Below are 8,529 nucleotides of genomic sequence, written 5' to 3'. Positions count from 1 at the left end.
ATTTTTGTTTTAATAATTTGATTTTGTTTCCATTTAGTTTCCCTGCCCTGCCAGCAACACTGCAGGGTCAATCTTCTGTTTGCCCAAAGCCACCGGCCAAAAGCTCCTCCTTCTCTCCTACTCCTTCCTCCATATCTATGGATTTATTTAAACAAGTTGGGGGGAGACTTATAGCACAAGATATCTTTCATTTTAACTACACAGTCAGCATCACATACAGCTATTTTGGAAAAGCACAAGTATGCTTCTCATACTGTTGCCACTGGACCCCACTTTCACCTCGCCCCAGCTGAACACCACGAGCTGTCAGTCACACAGTGTGTCATAATCCTTTGGTGCAGCCAAAAAGGGACCTGGATATGGCAAAACATCACAGCCATGGCCCCAGTCTGGCTGGGCTTTTGGGCCAGGGACCAGTGCCCAAGCTCAGCAAGTTCCTTGATGGTCCCATGTGCAAATCTTCCAGTGCATTAGTCTTTCTCCCTCACCCAATACTTTTGGCTGGATTTGGTCTACAATATTTTGGGTTAGAACTAAATATGGCAAAATTTCAGCCCCAAGGGCCAGTTTCTCAAAGCAAAGTACTCATGACAGGTGGTCACAGAGGGAGAGGGGACACCACCAGCCAAAGTAATTACTCAACATATTCCCTGCAATGCTTTTTAATTTTTTCTTCTGTCTTTTTTAAACTTGGTGATTTTGGGGCATGGGGAAGGTTTGCTGGTCAAGGTCCTTGGGAATCCACCCTCATTACTCCTGCACATGTGGCACAACACAACCACGTTATCTGCACCCAGGAGAGCATCTCTGAGCCTGGAGTGCACAGAGCACAGGAGCAGCCATGGGAACTTCCAGCAGCTCCCTGGGCCTTGGGGGAGCTGCTCCACAGGAAAGGCTCCAGCTGAGCACACAAGATTTTCCTCAAGACAAAATGCTTTTCTTCTTTTTTTTTTTTCCCTCCTTGCTGAGTTGATGGGAAACTGCAAAACTAGAAATATCCCCTATGGAAAAGTCTGCAAGAACTCAAAATGAGTGAAACAGCTGCATTCTTTAAAAGTCACTGGAGTGGAATTTGATGGAAGGTAAGGTCTACACCATAGTGCTTTCTAATGCTTTTAAGAATTCGGTGGCAGAGATCTAATTTTCTGTTACGTTTCACAAGGAGGCTATGAACAAAACCCATTGAGATAAATTTCTGTTCAGTACCATATACTTAAGTTTTTGTTTGTTCTTTTTTTTTTCTTCCTAGATAATCAAACCTTCACCTAGATTCTAAACTGCAGAGGTTTAGCTGTAATTCTGAGACTGAGCTCACATACAGGAAGACAGATCGTGTCTTGAGCATACCCTAAAACATACTTTTAGGTATTAAGTCTGTTATGAAAGCACTAACATCAACCCCCAAATTCAGATAGAGCTGGCTCTCACTTACAACAGAGTTAATCATACTGATACAGGTGAAAAAAAGCACAAAAAAGGAATACCTTCTGCAGGCATATGGCATCAGGAACCTCTGACTGCCAGTTTGCAAGCTGGACTTGCAGGTTTGCTCATTACTGGGATAATGTACACATTACTATCTCATTTTTGGAGATTGCTCTTAGAAATGAATTGTCTGTGATCAGACCTCTTTTCTCTTTAATTTTAGTGCCAGAAGGGCAAAGATCTGCTCTAGCTCCCCAATTTAGAAACCCTGCCTATAAGGGTGGGACATTGTTTAGTAGCAAATGGACACTACCCCTCAACACAAAATCACAACCATAGCAAAGCAGTGAAGTGTTTTTCTATCTTCTGAGAACAATGCAGTTTTATACCCTTTCAGAACAGCAGAAATGTAATGCATCACTAAAAATCAGTACAAATAAGCCCGTGCTACTAGAACAGCTTTCCCAGCTTTCCTGGCTGGGAAAGACCTTACTGGGAATTGCCCGAGTTAAACAGAGAGCTCAGGGTCAGACCTTTGGGAAGAGTTGCTAACCTGCTTTTCCAAATGGAGTCACATGTGGTCCTGCCAGCTCCAAAGACAGTCTTGTAAAGAGATTTTCTCAAGCCACTGATGGTGAGTAACATGCAATGGAAGTCCAGCCTGGCAGAGTGAGGGCCAGATGAACACTCAGGCAATTGCAATTGTAAATATGAGTAGCTCACTTGTTTACCTGGCAGATGAACACTACTTGGAGCATCTGTAGTAATCAGCATGTGTGGAGACTGGCATTCCCAGTCATGCATGCACATAACCAGCTTCTTTAACAAAGCTGAAGAATGACAAGCTCTCCTACCCTCCTTCTCCAATCACTTATGCTTAGAGTAGTTTCTAGGATTGTGTCCATGCACATTCTTCCTAATTCATCCCATTAAGAAGGACATTACAGATGCTGGTGGTTTATTTTTCATTGTCTTAAAGATACAGGCTGCACTGCTGGAGGCCTGGGTTTTGCACAGGGAACTTAACTGGTTTGAGATCACATAAATCTAATGAGATTTCTTTCCTATGTGAGCAGTAAAAATACACATTTCCTGTCCACCTCCCAGTCACTGGTACAGATGTTTTCTCAATATGTCCCATGACACAGGTCTGCAGGAATACCAAAAAGCGAGTTGCATTTCACGTTAGTCAAAAAGGTTGACAACAGTAAATTTATATACATTTTGATGGCAGAATTTTTGGCTCCTAAAAGAATGTTTGCCTAAAAGAGAAACAAAACTTAATTTCAGCACAGGTTTATAATATGAACCACCAAGTTTTTGCTCAGAATCCTAAGCAGAAGATCTGACACACAAGGGTGGCTCATGTTGACATGAGAATGGCCATCATCCATCAGAAATGTCAACACATGGCACTGGTGGGGCCATTGGTGCAGGGCAGTAAATCAGGGGTTAATGGGAGTACAGAGCCCTGCAGCAGCACTTCCAGCTCGCAGCTATCTTAGTTCTCTCTCTTTTCTGCCTGTACCTCTGAGGGGGTAAAGAGAGGAGACTTGCCAAAGCTCCTACAAAATATCTCATACAAAACAAGGCATGAAACCAAGAATTGCAGACTGAACAGTCCTGTGATGGCCCAAACAACACACACAGGCCAAGTCCTCTTTCCGGGAGGCTCAGCTGAGCACAAATGCTTCATTTTCTAAGAGCAGCTCTACTCCAAGCCTTGCATCTCCCAGGCAGGAAAGGCAGCCAGGTCCCTCTCCATGGAAACTTGAATGCCCAAAGTGGTGTGAGCAGCTCTCCCCACAAACAAGCTCTTAGTTACATGCAGAGAGGAGTATTCTGAAAGGGAAGTGTTGCATCATGAAGTCTCCCACATCACTAGTTTTTAGAAGGTTCCAGTAGGAACCAGAGGGAGATTTACCCTGAACATTTTTCATCAGCATTTCTGCAGTGCCAACACTGATGACGTAGCCGAGCAGCATGGAAAGTCACAAGGATACTTTGAGATGCTAACACAACACAAATAATAATTTTGCTGATCATTAGATCTGTTGGCAGCCACACACCAGTGCCCTGAAGGACACCCCAGGCAAGCGAGGGGAACTCCAAATGAAAAACAAGTTGTCAACACGCCTGAGGACACAAGATGGAGATGGCAGACGTTTCTAAGGGAGCGTGTTCCTCACTGGCTGCCATCTGGGAAAGCAGGAACTCTGTTTTACTTGAATGCTACTCAGGATTTAGCTTTCAAGAGAAACTGCAAGGCAGGATAGCAAACAATGACACATTTGTCCCAGTGAAGCCTTGGGGCTGACACTGGCAGGGCAGGAGGTGCTCACAATCTTGGAGCACAAGAAGGGCTCCAAGCAACCCTGGCTGCTTGTTCCCACACTGTTCAGCATTCCAGAGCTGCCTGGAGAACCTGCCCTGGGGTGTGCTTCCTGCTTTCAGGGATATGACTGTGCTGCAGATCCAACACAAGCGCTCTTTCTTGATTTTATTGACTTGGTTTGCTCTCCACAACTGGATGTAGTGCTATAAAAAAAAAACCAGCAATACATCTTTGGCCTTTAGAAAGCAGCTCCGAGTTCAAGGAGCAAGTGACAGGTTAGGAAGGCTCTCTGGATTACAATTCCTCCATTTCTGGCATGCTTTCATGCTTTTCAGGCATTCGGTGCCAGCTGCTGTAGACAAGGAACCAGGTCACAACCCCTCAGGCGCACCCTCTTCTCACAGCTTTCTGTTCAGCTTCAGTGTTACTGATCCCAGCCCAGCAGGCACAGCCAGGGGAGAAACTGGGACAGGGAGGACAGGGGCAAGGCTCTCACTGGAGACAACAAAAGGGAATAAACAGCCTGAATGAGGAATCAAGAGGCGCTGCTGAACTCCTGATGTCCCTGGTATTCAGGTTTCTCCTTCATATCCCACTGACCTGGCCTTTCTCGTATTTGCCCACCTCATTTGTAGCAGTTGGTGGTGGCAGCAAAGACCATTTCTTGCTGTGTGCTCGGCCCCTGCCCAAAAGCAGGGTCCCAGGACGGGCACACCGTGGGCTTCAGCCACAGCTGCAGCTTCGCAGTGCCAGGCACTGAGCTGCCCATGCCAGCTCCATCCTGCTCTCCCCACTACCACACCTTCAGGAGTAAAAACCCACAAACGATCCCAGCAGCTGCTGGTGCTCCCCCCGAGCCCAGGGGAGCCCACAGCCCCTGTAGCCAAGTTGGCAATGCCATCTAGTGCATGCAGGCAGAAACAGCACAGAGCCACAGGTGTGCACTGCCCCAGATGTGCAGCCCAGATGTGCCCTCGGCCAGGGCGATGCCACCAGCCCTGCCCCAGATATTTCCACCCAAAAAGAGCTCGGCCTTGTCCAGATATCCCACTTGCCTGGAGCGGGAGGGGAAATCCTCCCCTTTCCCCAAAGGCTTTCAGCTGAATTTTTCCAGCTACATGAGCCCGTGGTCATTACTGCCAATACAGCTTCACATTTTGGCTCTCTGGCGTCACTCAAATGTAAAACATCTCCCACATAAACATTTTTTTTGAGCAAGGCAAACACTCTCAGTAACTAGAACCATTTCTCTTAAACATGAACAAAGGGTGAGGTTTCTTCAGACAAAGGAGCTGAAGGTTTCCTTTTAATGAGAGCATTCTCTGACGCAGACTAAAATCTGTGGCATTCTAGGTTTTTGGTTTTCTTTTTTACTGAGTGCCTAATTAAAAAAAAAGTATATCTGGGCTGATCATAATCTTCTTCTTATGCAACTTTTCTGTAATTTCACCAGTAATTTAAAACTTTTTTTTAAGGGGGAATAATTTGGCTTTTAAAAATGTTTTTAGCAAAAAAAAAATGACACGTCTTCCACTAAAAATGTGTGACCTCTACAAGGAAAATATTCCAACAGCTATTGAAATCAGATATTTTGTTAAGAAAATGATGAGTTATGGACTTCGTGTTTTGTTGAAAAATGGGCCCACTTCTAGCTCATTCCCCAACTGTTATTTTAAGTTGTTCTTCCACTCAATCTAAAGGAAATTTTTTTCTCAAAGCTTTCTGTATTTTCCATACCTTTAACAAAACATTCAAGAAGACTCTGTTACTCATTACAAACCCTTTGCCTTCTAAGTGCTTTATACATTTAATAGGCATAAAAAGTCAAAGAAGGAGGGGGGGAAAATGGGTCTACCTGGGCTTAATTTAGAAATAGAATTTAATATATAGACCAGGTCCAACCCACTCACTGCTGCTGAGTGTAAGAGCCAAGATTGGCTCCCACTGTATGTGCAGGTAAAGCAGAGGGGATATTTCAGTGGCTACTGGTGTGCTCCAGGGGTTAAATCCACCCTGGCCATGCAGGGACAAGCAAAGCCTCTGTGCAGCTGGAGCTGAAGCTGCTGGGGCTGGGTGAAGCAGGAGCGGAGCAGCTCAACCCAACTGCTGCTGGAGTCAGCAGGAGCCACTCTGCAGGCTTGGAGCTAAGTCAGAGCTTAAATAGGAACTGGAAGGATAAAAGCTTGTGGGATCAGGCCTTAAACCAACAGCTCCTGACCCAGTACAGCCTCAGAGAATATCTAAAATAACCAGTATCGTTACGGGCTCACATTAAAATAAATGGAAATCGATAATGTTAATAGACATTAATTCATGCTAATAGAATCACTGCTCCAAAAGCAGAGTTAATAAGCCCAGTTAGACCACTACCACTGGCTACATGTTAAAAAGATCCAAAATATTTAAATATTGACCACATTCCTTTGAAATTAATAGTATTTCCTTCGGATTACGCATTGATCTTGGCTGAGCCATGCTTGACATCTGGAGCAGTTAAAATAGCAACCTGAACAGCCACAGTCTGCCACTAATTTTTAAAAGCAGAAAACCCCCAGTTTTAACTTTTGTGCTCTCATTAAAACCACGCTGCTGTCTCAGTGCAGGGCCCAGAAGAGGAGAGCCACGAATTCACTGAGCAGGATTAGCTGAGGCACTGCCAGTGCTGCAGGCAGCTGTACCACCACAGCCTCAGGGCTCCTTACACAGGTCCTGGAAATCCCTGTCTTCCTGGAGGAAAGGGACTTTGCACAGAGCCTGGATTCTCACTCTCATGGTGGAGACATCATTTCACTGCTCACTTTCACAGGAGTCTGGGTTCATCACAGCCAGGACTGTTCCTGTGCTCGGCTCCAGGCCATGGTCCTGTCTGCTCCTGGGCATGTGCAGCCCGTGGTGGGCTGGAGGGGTTTTGTGTGTTAGTTGGCTTTTTTCTCCCTTTAATGCTTTTGAAAACCAAGGGTGGAACCCATTGCTTCCTCCATTCATTGAGATAGGATAAATATATAGGTTTGGTCATTGCTTTACTCATGTTTTCCATGCACCTCACAACTGTATGGGTTTAACAACTCCTCACAGCTGGGATTCCTGATTCTTTAATGCTCCATGTATGAGCAGCAAGGGCAGGACACTGAGGAAGGGAGCAAACCACCCTATGCAGTGCAATGGGGCCAAAATCGTAATGGGGGAAGTTTCTCCCTTCCAGAGGCTGCAAATTCATTTCTGATTGCTGTGAACACTTGGAGGATGCAGGGCAAAACCCACATACAAACCTGGCTCCTCTGGCTGGCTGCCACCTGCATCTCTCTCCCATCCAGGCTCCAAAAAACCTGCTCTGCTCCCATCCTGCAGCAGGATTAAAACACTCTGTGAAAGCCCTAAGGGGTGAGCATGGCTCCACTGGGAGGGTGACCAGCAAGCACCTCTGCAATGCTGGATTATAAAAGTGGTCAAAAAGCTGAAATTCCCACTGCCTTTTGAGAGAGAAAACCAGCACGGGAATGTGGGCCCAAAGATGCTACTGCCAGCCCCTCTCAGGAAAGGAGCAGCTAATATAACACCAGGAGATGCATGGGATGCACCTTAAATAACAACAGAGTGAAAGAAAGGACAGGAAACAAGGACATGGCAGTGATACAGCTCAGCTGTTGCCCAAGGCACTCTTGTCTCCCTCCCATTTCTAACCAGCACCTCTCAGGCCAGTCCCACAACTCTGGGAGCTCCTGTATGAGCCACACACCGTGCCTGCACCAACATGATGGAGCACACCTGCATGGAATGGAATTTTTACAGCTGTTCATCACCAGTCTGCAGTTAAACATACCCTCAGTGGCAGGATATTCTTGCACAGGGAAGGAGGGCAGCTCTGCCCACTCACCATCCACTGGGGGATTCACCCCCATCACCTGGTCAGCAAAAGGCTTCGAGAGCTTCTCCTGCCTGTCACTACCTGTGCAAAGAACAGCCCCCATCTTCTCCGTGGTGCCCCCTCCCAGGGACAAAGGACAAGCTGAGGTATCTCTGTATGTACATTATCCCTTCCCCTAGGAAGCCAAATGTCGGAATTACTTAGCATGGAGCACACCTAATTTATTTGGCTAATTATTTTCAGACAGCTAGGCTCCAGAAGCCCTCTGTCAAAGACAACAGCTTCTTTGTAACACTGACTCTCTTGGCCCCTGGCTTGCTGAGCGACTTCACTCTAAACACTGACCCCCAACTCTTCCTGCTCAGAACTGAAAATCCCACCACTGTTTTGTAGCACAAATTCCTGTCCAATACTCAAGGGGTTTTGAATGCACAACCATCCCAAGAATTTAACAATGAATAAAGAGTGATCATGTTTTTGAGTTGTTCTCCCCAAATTTGGATTGTTTCTTTCTGTGACAAAAGCAAAGGCAGAAGGTTGTGACACACCAGCCAAAGTCTCCATTTGCCCCAAAACATGAAAGGCCCTGGAGCCACTCCGAAGTCATCACCTTGTCTCATTCTGAGAGGCATTTTACCTAGAGCACCCTCCTGGAACACAGCATGGCCTATGTTAGTACACAGGAAATTCAGAGCAAACAACAAAGTCACTTAGTTCAAGTGAAAGCCACTTACTTTCATACTCCACTATCCATTTATACGGGTCTCCAGCTCCTCACCTGCAAATAAGGCAAGGTGGCTGCTCACCCAAAATCAGAGGGGTGGTGTGAGAACACATTAACTGAAAGCTGCCTCCAGAGCCCTGCCACACAGGAAATTATCTATTTAGGATTGCACATACCAGC

The sequence above is a fragment of the Taeniopygia guttata genome, chromosome 4A, assembly GCF_048771995.1.
Source record: "Taeniopygia guttata chromosome 4A, bTaeGut7.mat, whole genome shotgun sequence".
NCBI classification, from domain to species: domain Eukaryota; kingdom Metazoa; phylum Chordata; class Aves; order Passeriformes; family Estrildidae; genus Taeniopygia; species Taeniopygia guttata.
This window is presented reverse-complemented; position numbering follows the sequence as displayed.